We start from the raw sequence: 23,138 nt of genomic DNA on the forward strand, positions 1-23,138 counted from the left end.
CTTTAAATCATGTGGAAAATATCAGTGAGGAATTTTTAAATACACGATTATTATACAAATTAATAATTTGAAAGAACAAATATGTAGAATTTAAAGTAAATGTGAAATGGCATGAACTTTTATATGTGTGATCATTATCTAACTAGTCATGAAATTTTCTCGGTTCTTAATTTTATCTGATATGTAGGAACAGAAATGATAATTCCTTAGAGTTGAGATTTCTTAGGAAACCTTGCTTTTGTTTTTGCCACCAATAGACTAAATTGTTGAAAATAAGATATGGCTAACAAATAGGACTCATAAATTAGTTGAAAGTTGACTCTGTTAAGCTTAGATTATATTCAGCACTCTCTGGCTATCTTTTCATAATACATCCATTTGCAACATTGTTGGCAAAACAGATTTTAAAAGTTTTTTTTAAAAAAAAGTCTCCAGGACTTATGTAACCTAACATTGCCAATTCAGATTAATAGAAGGTTTTAAAAATATTTAACTTTTATTAAATGTGTAGTTTATAAATATTAATTTAAGTAATGATATCAACTTCATATTTAATTCTGGTTAATATTGTTTTTCAAAAAGATATACTTTTTATGAATTCTTATTTTAGAAGTAACTTTAATAACACTTCTTGGGAAACACAAGTTCTAACTTCACATTTTATCAGTGGTCTTCTAAAAAATACTGTGTTGGACCATAAACAGTGGATTGTACAAGGAATAGATTTATGTGTTTTTCCCTCAGTGATGTGTTAACTTACCTAATACTGTAGTAAAGCAGCCCCTGAAGACCAAAATCCACTATACTGTGGCCCCTTGTCAGCAGTTTTGAACACCAAGTTTATATTTAGATAATTTAAACATTTATTATTTTAATTTTGGTTCCAGCTGACATGTAAGTCTAATTTCTGAAGACTTTTATTAGGGCCTTATGTGATAGTCTGGAATTTATTTTATCTTAAAATAAGTATTCCTCTGCCATTTAGAATTTTATCACAGTGCCTAAACTGCCTGTCTGATGAGGTTACAAGCATACAGCATCACTTAGATTTTAAGTCAACACCCATTTTTTGGCTTAAAATATATTTTTTAATCCTCACCAGAGGATATGTTTATTGATTTTAGAGAGAGAGAAACATTGATGTGAGAGAGAAGCATTGATTGGTTGCCTCCCATACATGCCAGGACTGGGGATCGAACCCACAATGTAGGCATGAGCCCAAACTGGGAATCAAACCCACAATGTTTTGGTGTATGGGATGAAGCTCCAGCCAACAGAACCACCTGGCCAAGGCCATTTTTTTGACTTTTAAAGGTGCTTGTTCTAATACCTTAACTAAAATGTTAACCTGTTAGGTTAGAAATGTATTGTTTTGTTAAAGTCAAGTAACAAAATATATATATGTAAAATCCCAACAGTACTTTTTACAGATTTTTCCTAATACACTTATACTTTTTTGAATTAAAAATAAGTTTTCCACCATTAAAGAGCAACTTTAGGAAATAAAGTTGAAATAAAGAACCAAGTGCTTTTTGGTTTTGTCATAATTTGATCACAGTCCTTTTGATTTTTATCTCACCTGTGTTTTTTATTATAGTTAGGGACTTGGTTGATACATTTCATTTTGATGTTTAACTTTCTCTCTGTAAAATGATGAAGTTGGACATAGTCACCAAATTCCTTCTAAATCCAGGATCCTATGATATTGTTTTTTGTTTATTCAATCCTGCAGAGCCACCCACTAAATTGATTCAGACTTCTGATTGTCAACTTTGACTTGCTATACATGTTAAACTAGTCTACTCACAGTCAGATTTGGTGGGTGTGGATCCAGCATCAGGGAGCCTGGATCTGACTCAGGAATGTCTTAATACCTGGCATATGCACCCACCTGGACAGAGTTCCATAATATTAGGCTTCTGTAAGTTTCTTTTCCTTACCTGACACCAGAATGTGCTAATGAGGTCATAGGGTAAATGCCTAACTGCTCTTTGGGGACAGTTAAGTCCAGGCCCTAAAATGGTTTGGTATTCAGTTTTGGAATTTTTGTCTGAGTTAGAGATGCCTCTGAAAAGCAGCCAAGCCTTTTTGTGGTTGAGAGGAGTGTGGCTAGTCATTTGTGGGCATTCTGGACAAAATGCCCTATATGGGTTTTCACTGAATTGGATCTACCCATCTGGTTTATTCAGAAATAAATTGGCTTTCATTAGGAGGGTAGTCAGATAGAAAAATATCTATCTGCCAGTTGTTAGTTAGCATCTCTGATTGCTGTACAGATATCTCAAGGTTGTTTCTTGAATATTCCTATGTTTTCTACTTCCTGGGAACAATGGGTTTTCCTTTTAAAATGTTCTACACAATCCTGGATCTCTGTTCACATATTTGTCTCTATAGCTTACCAAAGTCATATTTATGGTTTTTAAAGAACTACAAAGTCAACTGGTTAATTCATGAGTGGTCTACCTCTCCTATAGTCATACCTTTGTACTCATCAGCTTCAGAACTCATCAAACCCTGTACTCGTTGCATTTTGATGAGGAAAAAAATGTTTCAGCCCTTGGCGTTTGATTGGGACTTGTCACACTTGCTAGAACTTATATGAGTCATAATGCTGCCCCACAAGAGAAAATGCTTCATCATTCAGTATTTGTCAGTTTTGTTATTTATCAAGAGTTCTGGAACAAATTAACAAGTACTTTCCTTTTTCTTTATTTGTAGAGGATTTTGGTTATTCCCTCAAAATTTAAGTTTCTGCTTCAAGTAATATAAATGAACTTGAACTAGTTTTAGGAAAAAGAAAGGAATTTGATGGAAGCCAAATGCAGACAGACCTTATTAGGGACCAGGGATTGGAATACCCGCAGCTTTCCCAGTCTAGTCTTTCCCTTTCTTTGCTTCATTATTCTCTATTTGCTGACTATTTTATTTCTGCTTCCTTTTATTCAGGGCTGAATGTGGCTTCTCAGGGGCTCCTGAGTATTTACGGAGAGGCTTAATCATTTAGCCTTGATCCTAAACTGAGAGAAAGAACCTGATAGGCATGGTTTGGGTCAAATGGCTGATCTATATTTTTCCTAAAGTCTCTTCTAATTCTAGAGTTCTTTATAGAATGTAGTGCAGACATTTACATGGTTTGATTTTATATTATTACTGTTTTTATCATGGACTTATTGGTCCTTAAGATCTATATTTTGTCCTGATTGCAGTGTGTGTGTAATGGAGTGTGACATCCTCAGTGGGACCCTAGGATGTTAGATCCGTTCCTTCATACTGCCACACCTGTGCTGAAGGGCAAGCCTGTGGGGAATGGAGCTTGGGATCCAAGAGAGTTGTGGAAATCCTGTTTAATAACAACTAATTGATCCTGCAGATAATCATCTGCATATTTTCAGGAATTCACTGAATTTAAGTGCTAAGCTCAAAAAGCTCTTAAAAGTAAATTAATTACATCTGGTCAAGATGGCAGCATAGGTAAACATGGTACTCACCTCCTCCCACATCCAAATTGCAACTAAACTACAGAATAATCATTATCAGAATCATCTGAAGTCTGGCAGAATGGAAGTTCTAAAACTAGGGAATTAAAGAAGAAGCCACATTGAAACTGGTAGGAGGGGTGAAGACAGGAGTGGGTTGGTCCTGCATCCATGTATGATGGATAAAAATTAGAGGTTTACCCTGGCTGTGGGGGTCCCGCCTTGAGGAGCCAGGGGTCCCTGTCCCACACCAGGCCCTACAGCCCACAGTCCCAGTGCCAAGAAAAGAAGTCCCCATAAATTCTGGCTGTAAAAACCAGTGGGGATTGTGGCTGAGTGAGATGGAGGGCTTCCGGAGTCCTAGGTTTTTCTCTTAAAGTGCTCTGCATGGATTTGGACTCATCCCCTCTGAGCTGCAGCACTGGGGCAGCAGCTTGAAAGGTACCAGGGACATACAGGAAGGAACTGAATTGTCTGGCATCAGGGTGAGGGCTGGGGTGCAGCTTTCTCCCAGACAGCTGGCAGAGACCAGTGTTCCTTTGCCGAACCCTCCCACCGCAGAGCCATGGGCATTATATCTGAGTCTCCGTCAACTGGCTATCACTGTTTACCCTGCCCTAGTGATTTCCTGAGACCCTGCCCCACTCAACTTGCATGTCCATCTAAGCTGTTTCCAGTGGTTTTACCATATGAATGGCTTGTCTAGGCTCATGCTTCAGACTCTCCTAAAATCTCTCAAACAGGGAGCATCTGTGTGTCCCATACCTCTTGTTAAGTGGTCCCAGGCTTGGCACTAGTGACTACCTGCTTAGTTTCACATCTTGGCCTCTCCTGGGAACCTCCAAGCCCAGAACAAGTAGCAGCCATCTACAGATCTCTTTGTAGCTCATGCCAGGTGGCCTCAGGCACAACACAGCTAGCAGCTGACCTTGGGCTGTACCTCCTGGGAGGCACCAGAGTCATCGCACCTGGTGCAGAGCTAAGACTACATCGAAGCACTACTCAACCACCTTCACAGGTGATATACTCAAGGGGAGTACTCAGCAGACACCAGAGCCCTGCTGAAATAAGTCCTGCTCTGTGGAGCAGGCCCTTACACAGCTGATCCTTCATGGTGGTTGAAGCCAGTCTTTAAAGCTGATTAGCCTGGGAGAAAATCCCTCCTATTGATGTGCCAACAGCAATCAAGGTTCGACAACAACAGGAGGGTATACACAGCCCATATGAGGGGGAGGCACACGTGGAGCACCCAGCTTTGGTGAACACGGAGTCCACACCACTGGACCCAAGAGAACACTTGCTATTTTAGGCCATTCTACCAAGCCTGGGAGATATAGCAGCTCTACTTGATACATAGAGACAAACACAAGGAGGCTGCCAAAATGAGGAGACAAAGAAACATGGCCCAAATGAGGGAACAGAACAAAACTCTAGAAAAAGAACTGAACAAAATGGAGGCAAGCAATTTATTAGATTCAGAGTTCAAAACACTGGTTATGAGGGTGCTCAATGAGCTAATGAGAACTTCAATACCATAAAAAGGGACATGGAAGCCATAAAAAAGAACCAGTCAGGAATAAAGGACACATTAATTGAAATTAAGAATAATTTACAGGGAATCAAGAGTAGACTAGATGAAGCTGAGAGTCAAATCAGCAATTTGGAATATAAGGAAACAAAATACACCCAATGAGAATAGCAAAAAGAAAAAAGAATCCCCCCCAACCCTCCCAAAAGAAAATAGTATAGAGCCTTTGGGGAACTTCAAGTGTACCGACATTCACATCATGGGGGTGCCAGATGAAGAGAGAGAACAAGAAATTGAAAACCTATTTGAAAAAATAATGACAGAAAACTTCCCTAATCTGGTGAAGGAAATAGACATACAAGTCCAGAAAGCACAGAGTCCTGAACAAGATGAAACCAAAGAGGCCCACACCAACACACATGGTAATTAAAAGGTTAAAGACAAAGAGAGAATCATAAAAGCAGCAAGAGAAAAGCAGTTAGTTACCTACAGGAGAGTTCCCATAAGACTGTCAGCTGATTTATCAGCAGAAACTTTGCAGACCAGAAGGGATTGGCAAGAAATATTCAAAGTGACAAAAAACAAGGACCTACAAGCAAGTTTACTCTACCCAACGAAGTTATCATTTAGAATCAAAGGACATATAAAGAGCTCCTCAGACAAGAAAAAGCTAAAGGAGCCCTGGCCCATGTGGCTCAGGTGGTTGGAGTGTCATCCTGTACACAAGGTCGTGGGGTTTGATTCATGGCCAGGCACATACCTAGGTTGGCAGTTTGATTCCTGGTCGGGTGTGTGGGGGAGGCAACAACTCAATGTTTCTCTCTCACTTTGATGTTTCTCTCTCCCTCTCCAACATCAATAAACGTATTTAAAAAATTGAAAAAAGAAAAAGCTAAAGGAGCTCATCACCACTAAACCAGTGTTACATGAGATATTAAAAAGATTCATCTTTAAGAAGGAGAAGGAAGAAAAGATTAAGAATAGAACAATAAAATAGCAATAAATACATATATATCAGCCAGTGAATCTAAAAAACAAAATAAAAAAGCAGAACAGATAACTCATAGATATGGAGAATTTTTTTTTCAGAGAACATTTTGATTGTTGCCAGATATGAGGGGCATTGGATTGGATAGGTGAAAAAGATGAAGAGATTAAGAAGTACAAATTGATAGTTACAGAATAGTAATAGGGATGGTAAGTACAGCCTAGGGAATATAGGAATAGTATTCTAATAAGTATGGTGTCAAATGGACATGAGATATATCAGGATGATCACTTAGTAAGTTATAATGTCTAATCACTGTGGTGTACAACTGAAACTAATATAATAGTTTGTCAACTGTAATTGAAAAATTAAAGGGGGCTGGAGGGAGGAAGAAGAGGGTATAAGGGGGATAGATGGTGATGGAAGGAGTCTTGGGGTGGTGAATACACAATACAATCAATATACAGATGATGTATTATAGAATTGTACACCTGAAGCCTATATAATTTTATTAACCAATGTCACCCCAACAAATTCAACTAAAAAAGAAAAAGATTATTTAAAAAATGTAAATTCATTAAAACTATGTGATAATTAGAGATATTTAGAATAGTAATAGTTTAGAGCCCAAGATTTCATTATTTATTTTCCTATTTCTTTCACATGTCTAGCATTTTCTACCTCTGCCATTCCTTTACACTGTTTCTGCTGGTTGGGATAATTTTCTCTCATAACCTGTTGAAGTCCTTAAGGCCTCCGTCACATGGTATTTTGTGATGCTTTCTTTATTTCTTAGAATTGTGATTTCCTTGTGCTTCTGAGACATTTTGTACCTTGTTTGGAGCACTATTTTACCATCTTGCATTGTAAAGCCCACATGTATTCATCTTCTTCATTTAGATGGTAAGTTCTGTTAGAGCAATGAATCATATAGATGAATTCTCATAGGCTGCTAGGATCCATTGTCCCAGGTGTAATGATTTCAGCTTTTTCAAATGTTCTGAAATTTTTATGACATCCTGTTTTGTCACCAATTTCTTGTTTTGACATTGGAGTTTAGTCACGCTGCTCTTTTTTCTCAGTCCTTGTCTGTTTTCTAGATTTTACAAGCTTTTCCGTGAATATTGTGATTTCCTGTGTGAGGACTGAGTACATAGAATGATAGCATGTTTTTCTGTAAATTGGGATGATATGGGGAAGAGGAGTATAGTAAACTCATGTGGAAGGAAATCAGCTTTTCTGAGCATCCAGAGTTTATCAGACCATACAGAAGGGTAGGTACAGAAGAAAAATTGGAGCATATACAAAGGGGAATAGCGAGAAAACGAAGTATAAAGATGGAAAATTAGTTTTGGCTTAGGCCATAGAAAACCTTTAATGCTTGCCTAGGAAATTTGGACTGGAGTAGTGAGCTATGAGATTAAATTTTTTTGGGTCCTTGAAGTGTCATGATCAGAGTTGAATTATAGCATGTGTTATCTAATAATTCAGAGGATGAATTGAATTGAGAAAGAACACATTGTACTAATACAGAAGGGTTCTAAGAGTTTTTCAGAGAATGAAAACCTGAACTAGGATAGTGGCCACAGGATTGGAGAAGTGTTGCTGAGGTAGATTTGACAGAAATAAAGAATTAATTGAATCTGGGGAAAGAGAGGGATGAATAGAAGTCGATGTTAAGTCTGGGCAGTTGAGAGAATGTGAACTCAGAGCAGGACTGTGGGTGCAGGTTAAAAATTAAGTTTATATCTATTGCATTTGACTTGCTGGTAGAACGTTCATGTGGAGATGTGTAGTAAAATCAGAAATGTGAGACCAACTTGGAGAGATCAGGGCTGGCGATAAACATGTGTGAGTAGGGAAGGTTAAAAATAAAAGGGAGAAGAATGCATTTGTTGACTGGTGTAAGTGAAGGGCCTAGGAAATGCATAAAAAAGAAGAAACAGTTTGATCTGGCTTTGAAAAATGCCGAGTCAGTATATAGCATTCTGTGAACTTTTCCCTTGTTGAGGGGTCATCATATTTACTCATTACAGTGCATGTGAAGCATTGAACAAGGATACTATGGCCGAAATGGCCTTTTTAAAGTGCAGAATTGTTGCTAGTACTTCAGTGCTTAACCTCCTTCAGTGGCTTCTTACCTTTCCTAAGATAAAGGACTAACTTCTTAAATGTCTTCATCATCATCAAGCCTTGCTCTCCTCAGTACTCCAGGCTTCCTAGTAGGTGTTCAGTTGGCCTTGAACATATGCCTTCTGCTCAGTCTCCTCCCCATTCCTCCCTTCACTTTCTCCAAGAATGTGAAGCATATGTGGCTGGCATCAGGCGGAGTACTCTCCTTGGCCTTTTTTTTTTTGGTTGCAGGTTGGGGAGTGGAGGAGGATAGCTCTCTATGGGCATTTTTATTGCCATGGCCACGTTCTTTTCCTCTTATCTCTTTAAGTATTACCTGCAGTCTTCCTATGCATTGGAGTTGACCACCCTGGCCACCTGTACCCAGCCCTCTGACACTTGGCATAGCACTGTTACCTGGCATTTTTGTGATTGGGTTAACCAGCTGTGTGCTGATTTGAAAATAGTGAGTCAGTTTCTTGATACCTGACTTTTGAAAGGAAAATTAGTCAATTTACTTCATTGAGAGGGCTTTATGTATACAGAGTGTGGAGGTCTTTAAAACATGGAGCTGAATAGAGAAAAAATGCTGGCGTTGGAGATGTGTTCTCAGGGCCCGGCTTCCTGACCAACTGGTAAATCCTGATTCTGTTTCTAAAAACAATACACTGTTAATAAATTTGTCTAAATTGACATAATTTATGTTTAGTATACAGGATTAAGAGTAATTTCTAATTCAGCTTAAAAAAGTGATCTTCCCATAACTACTCGTGCTTTGTTAGCTTCGAACTGAGAAAATACATAATAGCAAAAGGCTACTATAACATTTGAAATGAGTTTTTAAAAATATAAAAAAAGCATTCTCATATGTTTGGAAAGTACACATATGTGAAAATTGTGACTTACAGAGTCTACAGACAGTACTTGATTTCTTGCTTTGTGGATCCTCAGGGAGGTTCTGCTCTCAACTTCCAGCTGCTTATTGTGATCTCACTTTTGTTTTAAAATTTGAGCCATTACTGAAATTTTGAAATGGCAGGAAAACTCTGTCTCAACAGTCTCTTACAAAAATTGCTTGATGTATGCCTGGCAGTGTACTTTATGCTAAGACTGGGCTATCAAAATGTCTCAGGGATTAGTATATGAATACTTTAAAAAATCATATTTTCAGATAGATGAGTGTCATTCTTAGGGCTGTCATTCTGTTTTTAAGATAAAATGTAGTAGATGATTTGCATATGAGCACATATCTACAGAATTCTCATTTGGGCCATGGCAAAACTGCCCTTTATAACTACAAATTACACAATGAATCTTTATGGTTTCTTGAGCTGACTCAAGAAACCACGTTGTATTTAAAGGCAAATAAAAACTCATAAACAGAAAAACAAAAAAACAAACAAACAAAAACCCCAACTAATCCTTTAGGAAATATGTTAAACTTAGGGCAAAATTGAAAATAAGCCTGTGCTACATGTTAAAAGTCTTTGAAAAATATCAGGACAGACCTTATAAAAACCAGAGAGCACTGAAGTTTATGTTTGTTTTTTCATTTCTGTTGTTTACATATTGTGTTAGGTTGTCTAAGACTCTGGGCATGGTAGGGGTTTGGAGAGATCTATAGTGACTAATATAGATGGATACTTACTTTATTTTAGATCAGTGGTATATCAGGAAGGAAGGGTTGACCTTAGATCCCTATGTAGGAGATTAGTTAGATAGGACAGTGGGTGGGGGGCCACAATCAGTCTTGGAGTTCTGTTCTCACAGTAATTGAGAATGAAACCAAAAAAGCACATGCTTGTAGTCTTCGTTCTTGATTTCTTGTTGTGTGAACATGCTTTCTAGTCAGACCACCTTCGGGGGCTAGGGAGAGGGTAGGTTGAAGGCACAGGATATTTACCTATGTGCAGAACCATTTGAAAAATTGCATACTCGTGAGCATATTTGCATCCTTGTGTATATGTTCATGTTGCAAGGGAGTCAGTGTGGTGTGATGAAAAGAACATTGGAAGACTGGGTTTTCCTAGTCTCATATTTGCCTAAGGCATTTAAGCTCCTTTTGCCTCAATTTTCATATCTGTAAAACGAATGAATTGGACTGGGTAATACCTGATACTGCTTTTGTTTTAAGATTCGTAACCTACTGGTTGTCTGTAAGTCTTCAAGTAGTTTTCATAATTTTTAATGAATACATCATTAATAAATTATAGAGGATTATGTCTTTGCTTGTTATGTTGGGTTCAAGCTGTCTGTTTTGTGGAACTAAATATAAATGTTCTTCTGTGATGAAGATCTTATGTTTGAACTCTGTAGGCTAGTGTGCCCAGTAATTTGATCCATAGCAAAGTTACATAACCCATTTAAAGATTTAGTATTTATTTAAAGGATAGATTACAATGTTATTAGAAGCATCATATTAAATATCCCACCTGAACTAATGACATTAAGCACTAGATATTATGTGAGTTGTTCTAACTGTACAGCTAAGAATTGTTTATTTAGGATTGATGGTATATTTCAGATGGGGAAAGTTCTTTTATAATGATATACTCCCAGTAGAATTTGCCTTTGACCAACCTAGAAGTATATTTAAGTGTTAAAACTAGTTAATTTGATTTCATCATTAAAGAATATTTTCTCCATTCAGTTTTAAAGAAAAAAACTTGACTAATTTGACAGTAAAAAAGAAAAAAAGGTATCTTCTCTTTTTTTTAAAAGTATCTTCTCTTGCCTTTAAAATGTATTGGTAAGTCTTTGCCCCTTTATTATAGCATATTTTACACAAACAAAGAAAATGCATAATATCTACATAAGGCATAAATAACAAATTTTAAAAACCTGGGTACCCCCACTCAGAAGTGGAATACTGATGCTGCCTGTGTGACTTTTACCAGAGGTACACACAGACATGTATTTTGTGATTATCACTTAACCCAAATGATAACTGATAAACTCTTGCTTTCCTTATAGTTTTATCATTGATATATTTCTACATATTTTAGGTTTAGTTTTGCATGTTTTGACACTTTATATAAATGTTATCATCTTCTGTGTAACTTCCATGGCTTGCTTCCCCCACCCCCCTTGACATTATGTTCATGTTATCCATACTGGTGTATGTAACTCGTTTAAAAAATATTAGCATTTTAAAATTATGTGTTTTTCTACTTTTAATTTATTTCTCTTCCTTGCGTATTTATCCATTAGGGTTCTTGTATTTTCCTATGGAGTCATATCTTTGTGTTTTCTCCCATTGCTTTTAAGCCTCATCATTTATATATCAAATAAGAATAGTGGTAATAACAATAGCAAATACATACAGATCTTACTGTGAGTCAGGCACTAGTCTAAATATTTATTATTTAATACTCATGGCAACTTTTTCAAGAAGGTACAATAGTATCATGATAACTCATATACTAGTTCAGGCCTGAAGTACCGAATCATTCAGTAATATGTGTGACCGTTATTTGAACCCAGGCAGTCTGGCTCCAGAGCCCATGCTCTTAATCATTACACTATTCTAACTCCTATGCAGTCTTTTCTTTTAATTATATTTTTCCCATTTAACTTTTGAAGATATTAAATGTTTCTGTCACATTCAAAAAGGAATGACCCTAGTGTGATGCTCAAGTTGGTTCTCCTGTACACTAATTACTTAATTTCATGCCACAGCTTAATTTGCTTCATGGTTAAACCATGACTTTCTTATGCAGAAAGTCAATTCTCTGGGATATCCTACTGCTTTCCTTTCTAATTGGAAGAGAAGACTATGCCTTCTTCATTATCTTCCCAAAACTTTTCAGTTTTTTTACTTCTGATCCATGGTTTGGAATTGCCTCCATTAATACCCTGTGCTAATTTGGACCAGTTTCTTCATATTCAGAAAATGACACCTCTTTTAAAAAACTGAATATTTTTGAGCATTGGATTTCCCAGCTAAGATGCATTTGTTTAGTATAATTATTTTATTAAGTAAACATATGTAATTGTTAATCAGAACTCCCTTTCAGTGTGAAATAACCAAAGAGGATCATCAGAGAAGAAAAGTAAAGAGAAGTTCTTGATAGTGGTTGGAAACTACTGATTTGCCCCAGCCCCTCAAATTATAGAACAAGAATCTTTGATATAGAGGGATAGAATCCCTTTGTACTATAAATTCCTTGTATAGCTTTAATTTTTTCCTAAATTGATTAATTTATTAATTGGTTAATTTTTTTCTTCTTACATTCTGTGACTTTATGATGCCTTCAAGTTTTCCCAAGCTCTTGGAAAAATCTCCTAATATCCCTTATTTAAACATACTCAAATTTCTCTCATCTTAAAAAACAAACAAAAAGCCTATTTGACTTGCTGTCCTCTGTGACCAAGTTATTTTACGATCTTTTTATATCTTTTCTGTCTCTGTCTTTCATTCATCCAAAAATATGTATTGAGCTTGTGCTACATGTCAGGCACTAATTTATCTAATCCGTGGGGGTGCAGTATGAACCAGAGAGACTAAGGATGTCCATTCTCAGTTTGGAACCTGGATATTCTGTTGTAGTGAGTGAGAAAATGGTTTGTAGTAGGAGCAAGAGAGAAAATGGTTTAAGTTGAGGGCAAAGAGGAGGGCCAGGTCACATAAAGATCTTGGACCAGCCTGAGGAGTGTGGATATTATTCTGAGTGATGGAAGCCATTAGGGGATTTAGGCAGGCACTGTCAAGATTTAATTTGCATTTAAAAATAATCATTCTGGCTACTATGTGGAGAGAATGGATTGTAGGGGGTCTAATGTGGAAGCAGGAAAACCATTTCAGGCTAGCTCAATGGTTCCGGTAAGAGTTGATAATTGTTTGGATCAGGATGCTGGTGGCCAAACTGATGGATTGCTGATGGATTGGATACGGGGTCTAAAAACAAGAAGAACCAGCCACACCATTCCACTAAAACGGGTTTGATTGGAGCCACTGAGGGGGTCTGTAACAGTAAACCCAAAGGACTCAGTTTGGCCCTTGTCTTTCTGATGTCAGGGAACTTGATACCTTGACCACTCACTCCTAGAAATAAGTCTTTTCTTTTGGTTTCTAACATTATTTTGTTAGATTTCTGATATTAGGAAAAGTAATAAAATTATCAGTGCCCCCATTTCTTCACTTGGATATAGTATTGCTCCTACCACATAGGTTGTAATCATTAACTGAGGTAATAGATGTGAATTACTTAGCATAATGTTTTCACGGAGTTTATTCATGGTAAATGTTAGCTAGCAACATCATCATCATCGTCCTAGTCATCAACATCATCCTTGCCATTCTGGGACCAGACTTCCTCGGACCTCCTCCTTCTCTGGCCACGGCTCCTTCTTCCTAGTACTTATTGACTAGTTCTTTCTTCTCCAGGTCACCTCTAAATGTTGAAGTTCCCGAGGGCTCTGATATTTTCTTTACTCTTTTTACACATTTTATTAGGCAGTCTTATTTATTCTGTGGCTTCAGTTCTGTCTGTATAAATTAACTCCCCCTAAATCTACCCATAAACCCAGTTTTGTTTCCTAAGGCACAGCCTTATATATCCACATTCTCCTACATCATTTTCATTTGGACATCTGTATCTTCGGTACCTTAAACATGTGAGAAACTGAACTTTCTATTTTTTTTTTTTTTTCCCCACACTTAAGCCTCCTGCCTTGTTTCCTAGCTTAGTAAATGCATTTACCATTTGCGCAGTTGCTTGAGCCACAGCTGGAGTCCTAAGTTTTTTTCCTACCTCGTGCCCTGTATCAATCTTCTGTCTAGATCTCTGCAGTAGCTTCCTAATTAGTCGCACTACCTCGGGTCGTAGGCCACCCCCACCCATTTCCCACCTTTCAGTATGGCACTGTAATCTTTTAAGTTTGCATTTATGGTCATGTTATTCCGCTTAGACCAGCGGTCCCCAAACGTTTTCGCACCAGGAACTGGTTTTTCCACGTGGGGGTAGGGGATGCTACACTTGCTTGCAACTCACCTTCTGCTATTGACCAGGTTGGGGGTGGAGCAAGAGAGGGGCGGAGACAGGAGGTGGAGCTCAGGCGAGTTTCCCTTGAGGCCCAGGTCCGGGTCCCCGCGGTTGGGGACCCCTGGCTTAGGTTATTTCCCTTTCTTTTCAGGATAAAGTTCCAAATTCATATACAGGGTGGGGCAAAAGTAGGTTTACTATTGTGAGTATGCAAAACAAAATTTATTCCTGTATTATTATTTATTATTTGTTGTATTACTTTCCATGTGCAGAGAAGGAAAACTCTGACTCCAAAAAACCTCCGCTGCCTTGCGGCATACCTCTTCAGGGGAAAGGCTAAGGGAGTAAACCCCGACAGAAAATCCGGAGCCGGAGTCCCTAAGGCGGTTTGATGTTGTAGTCAACACCTGCAACTCCTGCGGTGCACCTGAAGCCAAGCTGTATTGACTCCGTCTTTCCCTTGGACCCTTCAGCTGTGAAGAGAGGGGGGGTCTGCTGCATGGGCAACAGCAGACCCTCCATATCACCCTGCCCAGGCTCTGTAGCTTCAGCTTCACTGGAGAGGACACTCCAGCGTCATCGCAAGATGTCGATTCAACGCGGGAGGAGACAGATACCGTGTCACTCCCGAGTCGGACTGCACAGCCATTCTCGGCGGTGCAGATAGACTCTTAAGAAGCTACACCATCGTCTCTCGAGACGGACGGCTGCCGACGACGAGGGGACTTTCCATGTGAATGACTGTAAACTTACTTTTGTCCCACCCTGTATACGCTTCCAAGATTTGCTTCTTCCTACCTAGGCAGCCTCCCCCTCTACACCTCCCACCTCCAGCCACACTGCCCTTCTTTCATAACCTTCAGGGGGCTATATCACTCTAATCTCAGGGCCATTGCTCATTTTATTCTTTGTCTGGAACACTTCTTTCCTGATTCTTAATCTGGGCAACACAGACTCTTAGTTCATTCTTAGTTTGAATGTTAAATATTACCTCCAGACACACGTTTTTATGCTTCCCAAACTAGAGTACATTCCTCTGCTATGTAAGATCTTGGTTTCTTCTCTGCCTCTCTGATCTTTATTGCACTTGCTAATAATATCTTTCTCACCAGCATGTAAGCTTCTTGACAGCAGGGACCATGGCATCTTATTTCTCACTTTGTCCCCAGCCTGTCTTTGTTAAATAGAGTAGGAGATGAATGCACCATGGATTTGCCCCCAAATGAGAGGCCCGTGTGGTGTGTTTTTCTTAATCTTTCAGGCTGATAAAAGGGAGAAGAGAAAAGTTTAGGCTTACTGGAGTAACTTTCAGACTGCAGTGGCCTCAGGCTAGAGAGAAGGGAAGCAACCTCAGATCTGGAGGTCTCTAGCTATATCACCAGGTGTTGCCTAAGGGTTGTTTCTTTTCTCTGATCTGAGTTGACATCTAGAATTTCTAGGGGAGTGCCCCTAGGATTTCCCAGGTTTGCCTGTTTTTTTCTGAAAAGCCAGCCGTGGCAGTGCTTCCCAAATCTTTGGTACTCTAGGCATGAGTATTGCCACACAACCCCTGGAGGTGTGGCTTCCAGTGTCAGAAATGCTTGCCAGAGTTACCTGCTGGATCCAGTTACACCTTGTGCCGTTACTAAGTTCCCCATATTGTGACTTATGTGTTCTCTGGCCTTGGCTTCTTCTAATTAGAATAATTAGAATCCTAGTGAGAATAGGCTGGATCTCTTTCACTAACTTGCAGGAACAATGCTTGCACTTGAGAAGAGTTGGGAGTTGGCTTTTTTTCAATACATCCTCTCTATTCTATTTTAGTTCTCACTGCTGATGTAGATTTTTCTGTATTTTTATATTCTAGTCACCATTTCAATAGGAACTGGTAGGAATCTCATTGAGGGAGAACATGAATGAGTTTTCTTTTAAAAGGTATGTATTTTGTATTGCCAACTTTGTGTGTGGGTGCGTGCACGTGTGTACATATACACAGTCTCTTTTTCTCTCTGCTTCTATTTTTTAATCCCTCTCTACTATTTTTTTGTTTTGTAATTCTGTATGAGAGTAATTTTTATTAGGTGCATTTAAATCATTTATCTTTTATGTTATGATGATATATTTGATGATATCTTTTTATCCTGTAGTTTTAGCCTCTTTTTATGATCTTTACCCCTTGGTCTTCAATCTTTGGCCATATGGTGTCTATTTTATTTGCTTTTTCCTTTTGTAGGGATTTGAAAGGTTGATGTCATGTTTTAGATCTGTGACCTTGAAAAAATGTTTAAAATTGTCATTGAAACTGAACTCTTCTAATTATTAAATTTAAAAAATAAAGTCAAGTAAAATAAAATAAATAAAAAACCAAAATGCAATAGCATTAGACTCTTCTTTGCAGGAAGGGATTTGGGATTCTTTTATTTTTTTCCCCCTCCGCCTTTTTTAACTGAAGGGGGGGCCTGTAGATCCACATGATTATTGTTGAATCGTTATTTTTATATGTTCTCTTTTAAGGATTTAAAAATCTTTTTCATGTAATTATATAATAACATCTGCTGTATTCTGTGATTACTACCATAAATTTAAACCTTAACTTTACACCTTAACTTCACCATTCTTAGGGATATTTTGATTAAATGCCATTTGGCTGGAGCTTGTCCTTGAGTGTCGGTTTTGTGTGAATATATGTAAGGAAGAGTGTGCACCTGCATATTTCCTGAGGTTATCTGAGGGAGTTACACAGACTGTTATATAACTGTTAACTCTCCCTTGCAAACAGCATATAAATGATAAGAGGAATCCAAGAAAGCATAATGAGGAGGCTAGGAAATGCTTTTAGAATAACCTGAATGTAAATACTAGTGTAATTATGGAATATAAAAAGTTGCTAGCATTCTATATGGAAGAAGAACCAAAGGACAGTGGAATATAATGACTTTCAGATGACAAATTAGTGTCAGTCACATGGTTACTACTGGGAATTTAGTACCTCTAGTATTGTAAATAATTCTATAGTCATAATACAAAATTAATTGTAAGTCCTGGAACAGTTTTATCTTTGAATGAGTGACTGATATGCGCAATTCTAGTCAAACTACAACAATATTGTATAACTCCTTTTGAGATGTTCGAGTTAGAGTTGACCAAAAGTTTACTTTGTCAAATTTCTGTTTTATTTGTACATTTGCCTCATGCACACATAAGGTTAGATCACTCTCTATGATTGACTGAAACAGTTCATTGCAAAACTTGACATATTTCTTTTTTTGGTCAGAGATAATGATTTTATTGACAGCCACTAAAACATAATTGCTGAAATAGAAAAATTAATCTTAGTTATCTATTAGACCAATGATTTTCAACCTTTTTCATCTCATGGCACACATAAACTAATTACTAAAATTCTGTGGCACACCAAAAGATATATTTTTTACTGATCTGACAAAAAAATTAGGTATAATTTTCATCCATTCACACCAGATATCTATTGTTGTGTTGGCTGTTGTCATTTTTTAATTTGACATGCTATGGGAAAAGAAGTCAGTGCCCCCGACTAAATAGTCAGGTATTGCATATTTTAAAAATTCTTGAAAATTGCTGTCAGAAAATCGCCTCATTCTTACCCTATTCAAATCTAAACTAAACTAAACCCTCCAACACACACACATCACATACATGTATACGTATACTCTCTCTCTCATTCTCTGCCTGTATCTCTCTACATGATATCTCAGAGCTCCTCTTGCTTTTTCTTCTCAGTAGGGGAAGTAAAATTTGCTAGTCTGCTGGTTACTTTCAAAAACTTTATCTCATTTAATCCTTCCAAAACATAATGAAGTAAGTGTTATGATCTATATTATGCAGGAAAGGAAACTGATAATCAGAGAAAGTAACTAATTAGCTCAAGATTTACCAGTTGGTTAAGTGATGGAGTCAGAGTTTGATCCTAGTTCTGACTTTTTCTTGTATACCACATGCCTAGATACACTACAGGACTCTAGTCCTGTGGGAATGGACATTAAGCACAGGGATGGGGGAAACAGGGAGTGACATTGGAGTTCAATTCTATGAAAACATAGAGATGAATATCACCAGCTACTCTCAAGGAAGTTTATAAGAGAGGAATATATGAACCTAAATTCTAACATGAAATAATAGATATAATAATAGAGATAGTGAAGTAGGAAGTAGTATAGAGGAAGCACTGACTCATTTCTAATGGAAGGTATTGGATGAAAGGTGAGGGGAAAATCTGTGAAGAAAGGTTTCCCACAGGAGATGATATTTAAATTGGGTCTTGAGGTTAAGAATGAAGAGTTTATATAATATGAGGTATATGGGTGGTATAGTGAGGGTAAAAAAAGGTGTTTGGGAAATGATAACTAATCAGCTACTACCAGAACAGAATATTTATTTATTTATTCAACAAGCACTTACTGAGTGCTTACTAAGGGTTAGGCCCTCTGTGAAGTACTAGAGATAAAGGGAAGAACAGGAGAGTTCATGCAGCATATTATGTACCACGGAGTGTTGAGGACTGATGTTATACAAGCAGGAAAAGGAGCAAACCTGGCAGGTCTTCATGCCGGGATAGATTGGCTGGATTTCCCCTGTAGTTGCTAGTGTGCCGTGGAAGCACGTGAAGCAGGGTTCAGCATGGTGAGAGCCGGTGCACAGAGCTTTTGCAGTATGGGGGCTGGGTGTGCGGGGAGTCAGCTTAGAGGCAGGAAGACCAGTAAGAGGTCTTTACTATATTCTAGATGAGAGATGAAAAGGATGTGTTTGAGCAATATCTTGGAAATAAAATGGACAGCACTTAGTGTTGATTGGATATGAATGGTTAAAATAGAAAATGATTAAAGGGAAGTCCCAGATTTGAGGTTTAGTGGTTGGGTGGATGGGAGTACTTCATAACAGGGTCAAGAATACAGAACAAATAAGAAATTGGGGAAGAAAGAAAGAAACAGTTTGTAATAAATGTTTTGAGGTACACGCAGAATACCCATGTACTTTTTGAAACATTATTTAATTACCTAACATTAATTTAAAAATACACTGTAGGACAAAGTAAAAATATTATTTTATAAAATATTTTATTCCTTTCACTTTATGACCTTGTTCAGGCTTTTTCGTCCTCCCAAGTTCCACATGGCTTTAAAGGATAGTTGATAGAGACCATTGAGATTTTCCTTTCAGTGAGTTAGAGGGAGTCTATTTTCATGTCTCCTCTATCTGCTGTATCAGATGCAAGGTGCAATGCATACCATTATGAGAATTTTATTTCATAATTATCTTAATTTATGTGATAGAAAGTAGATTTGGAGGGGAGGGATGCTAAAATTCTGACACAAGAGTAATTATTTATTTGCAGTTTCAGTGCTAAAATTTCCTATTCTTGGAAGGGTGGCAAAATTCTAATTTAAAATATTTGAAACATGATTTAAATATACATATTTTTAGGGCTTACACTCAACTCATTAAAAATAACTTTTCAGTGATACAGGTACTGTAGTTTATAGTTCAAGGCATAAGATTTAGTCAACCTGTGTTAGCATTTCCTTAGATGAAGTGGTCCATTGTGGCACTGCATCTTTATTGCATGTGTAAATTTTATTTTAATAAAGAACCTGCACAAGGTTCTTGGTACAGGGGAACCTAAGATGAAAAGGAGCAGCATCCAGCTTCACTCCTCCCATCTCTGTCTCACTTCTCTGAAGTAATATTTTAAAATTATTCTTCTGGTAGTTCCCTAATTTTAGTCAATACTGTATAGTTATAGCACTACTTTTTAATTCATCAATTTCAGATAATATCTAGTTATGAAAAATAAAGATTTCTGTTCTCTGTTCTGTTTACCTTTGTTTACTGTTCTGTTGACTTTTAAATTGCTGTATCATTCATTTTTCTAACATTAGGTAATATATTTGCTCATCAGCTTTTGAGAGGCTACATGCCAAGCTGTTGTGAGAAGAGATTCCAAGTAGAGTGGCTTACATAAGTAGAAGTGTATTTGTCTCTACCATAACAGTGCAAAGTAGGTAAAAGCCCAAGGCTGGATTGGTGAATAGCTTTGCCTCATGACCTGTTCAGTCTGTCTTGCTCAAGTAGCTTTCAACTGGGGGTCTAAGTGTGCTGCCACAGTATTGCCACTTCCCAGGAGGAGGAAGTGTGAAGCCTCCAAAGGAGGTGACCTGAAAGATCACACATTGTATTGACTTATATTCCACTGGTCAAACTTATTGTAGTATGTTCACAACACCGCAAGGGAGGCTGAGAGATGCAGCTGTATGTTCAGCTAAAATTTCAGAGGGTTCTATAACTAAGACAAAGAAGGAAGAATAGATTCTAAAGGCCAATTAGAATTTTCTAATCTAGTTAGTATCTCCTAACTCCCCACTTTATAAGATGAGGGTCCTGATACTCTTACTATTCCCTCTGCCTTTCTTTCTGGCCTTCCTTACATTTTATTAGCTATATACATTTTTTTTTTTTTAATCATGAAGTTACTAATGATTACATTCTGTTTTGTGACCACAGCCAAGTCTTTGTCTATAGGTTGTTTCTAAAACGTTGTTCACTTATGGATCAAAAAAGTGAACTTTTACTACAGTTCCTTCTCTTTAGGTCCAGGGTCATGATCTCTGGGCCACTGGAAATGATACACATTTTTCTAGCATCATGACAAATGAATAGTTTTTGTGAAATTGATTAAAAGCAGGGAACTTTATATCTAAGGTCTGCATCTGGGCAGTGACTTACTGGATCACTAAGAGAAGATGCAGTGAATGTGGTTAGTTTCCAGGGAGCTTTCAGTTGCTTCAGGAATGAGATCTTCGTATTCAGTAATTTTATTGTGACCAGGAGCTACTTAGTCAGTTTTACAAAGCTGAGTGAAACCTTAGTTCTTGAAGGGCTTGAATCGGTTTGTAAGCTCCAGGTGATCGAAGGTGAAGTAGTTCTCTCCTAACCTTTAATATCTGAGTATGCAGGGAGAACTGCATCTTCAGTTCAAGGTAAGAATCTCTGGAATATTTAGGAATAGAAGGGATGACTAATGAGAGAGCCTGGCCTTTTCAAAGTGGTCTCATTGTCTTTACATTGGAGTTCTCATCATTTCAGACCCTGTTGTTTTCCCAAACAAGGACAGCAATCAGGGACACAAGAATTCCTGCCCTTGAGGAATTTTTAATGTAGTAAAAGAGATTGAAATAGATTTTAGTTGAAATTTCAGCTCCATCATCCACTGGTCGTATGACCTCAAGCAAGCTGTTCTGTGAACCTTAGTTTCTGCTGGAACATACAATCCCCAAATCCCAATGGCTGAAAATGCTTGCTTATAATGCATGTTCATTGTCTGTTAAATGGAAACTCTGCTCCATGTCTCCTTACTCCAGGATCATGGTTAATGGAGCAGCCACCATCTAATTACAGAACATTTCTGGACGCTGTTGGAGTGGGAAAAGAAGTCCTGGAGAATCTCACACCAACAATTTAAGTACTCTGGCTTAGAAGTGACACACACTATCATTTCTGTTCACAATTTAGTGCCCAGGATTAGTGACATGGTCTCACTCAACCACAGTGGACTGGCCAGGAAATGCATTCCTACCATGGACTTGGAAAATGGAGAGCCAGAAATATTGAGCAAATAGTACTAATGCCTAGCTCAGGGTTGATGTGAGAATTAAATGATATTATATACACAGTCATCTAGTGCAGGTATTCAAAATTAATTATCATTAACAATAATATCATCATAGTAAGATGTACACATGCAAAATATTTGAATAACAATATTAAGTGGGACTCAAGATTCTTTCTTGTAAGCTGTATAAGACTATCGCAATGTATATGAAAGGGCCTTGTAAATTAAAACAATGTGCAAATGCAAGTTGATGTTACTATTACCTAACAGATATTAGAAGATACAGCATTAGAGCTTAGTTCAGTGTTAGAGCTAGATCTTTATAGTTGTCTATCAAGAAATGATGGATGAAGCTATAGGAATGGGAGAGACCTGCAAGAAAGAGACTAAACAGTGAGAAATAAGGAGGATTCTGAAGGGGTAGCTCCGGAGCATGATCACAGTTTGGGAATCAGAAGGAAGTATCACAAGAGCCAGGGAAGAGAGTTCTGGAAAGGGAGGAAGAAAATGATACTTTGTAGTATCATAGAAAAGTCAAGAGAATTTTTTTTTTTTAAAATATGAGGTCTGTGATTTACTTTATTTTATTTTATTTATCTGTTTTTAGAGAGAGGGGAAAGGAGAGAGGGAGAAAAACATCAACATGTGGCTGCCTCTCATGTGCCCCCTACCGGGGACCTGGCGTGCAACCTAGTCATGTGCCCTGACTGGGAATTGAACCAGTGACACTTGGTTCACAGGCTGACACGCAATCCACTGAACCACAGCAGCCTGGGCTTGAAGAATGTTTTTAATAACAAAAATCAACCACACAAAATGTCTCTAAGGCACCAAATTTCAGTTCTATGAGTTCTGTGGGGAGTATTAACAAATAGTCAGTAGGGAATGCCACTTAAGGGAGAAATTGCAGTATTATTGCAGAGGTGCCTGTGTGCCAGGTGCTCCTCCTGTAGCGATCTAGTGAGGAAGCTATTTATTATAAACTCTGCATGAGACTTTCAAAGCTCAGAGTAAAAAGTGGCAAATGAAGGCTAAGTAACTAGTCAGTGAGAAAGCTTCAATTTGAAGTACAAGAGAAGCAAAACCAAATGTACTATGTATGCACAACAAAATGAAAAAGGAAAAAAACCCTGAAAAGTTATGAAGGAATTTTTTATAGTAATCAAAAATGATTTATTTATGTGGGTTTTGCTTTCTTGTTGGCACTTTTTAAATATTAAGAAAATGAAACACATAATATAGAAGCTATGAACTGTGAAATCAATGTACATGTGAGAAAAAAAGATTTGTTTTATAATGGTGTTAGAAGTTTTAAAATATTAATATGAGAATGAATAAATCCCGATGTTTGCCTACATGCTTTATAAAACAGGAATCCTGAAAAACAGCATTTAACAGAGTTATTATTACCATTAGAAGATGGACT

General features: G+C 37.6%; 1 protein-coding gene across 4 annotated transcripts in view; it reads left to right on the top strand.

The window, feature by feature from the left end:
* The window catches only part of MSRB3 (methionine sulfoxide reductase B3), a 273,055-nt gene that overhangs the window by 1,298 nt on the left and 248,619 nt on the right, over positions 1 to 23,138 (top strand). The window lies entirely within an intron of this gene.

This window comes from Furipterus horrens, unplaced genomic scaffold (genome assembly GCF_987537825.1).
Source record: "Furipterus horrens unplaced genomic scaffold, mFurHor1.1.pri manual_scaffold_4, whole genome shotgun sequence".
Taxonomy (NCBI): domain Eukaryota; kingdom Metazoa; phylum Chordata; class Mammalia; order Chiroptera; family Furipteridae; genus Furipterus; species Furipterus horrens.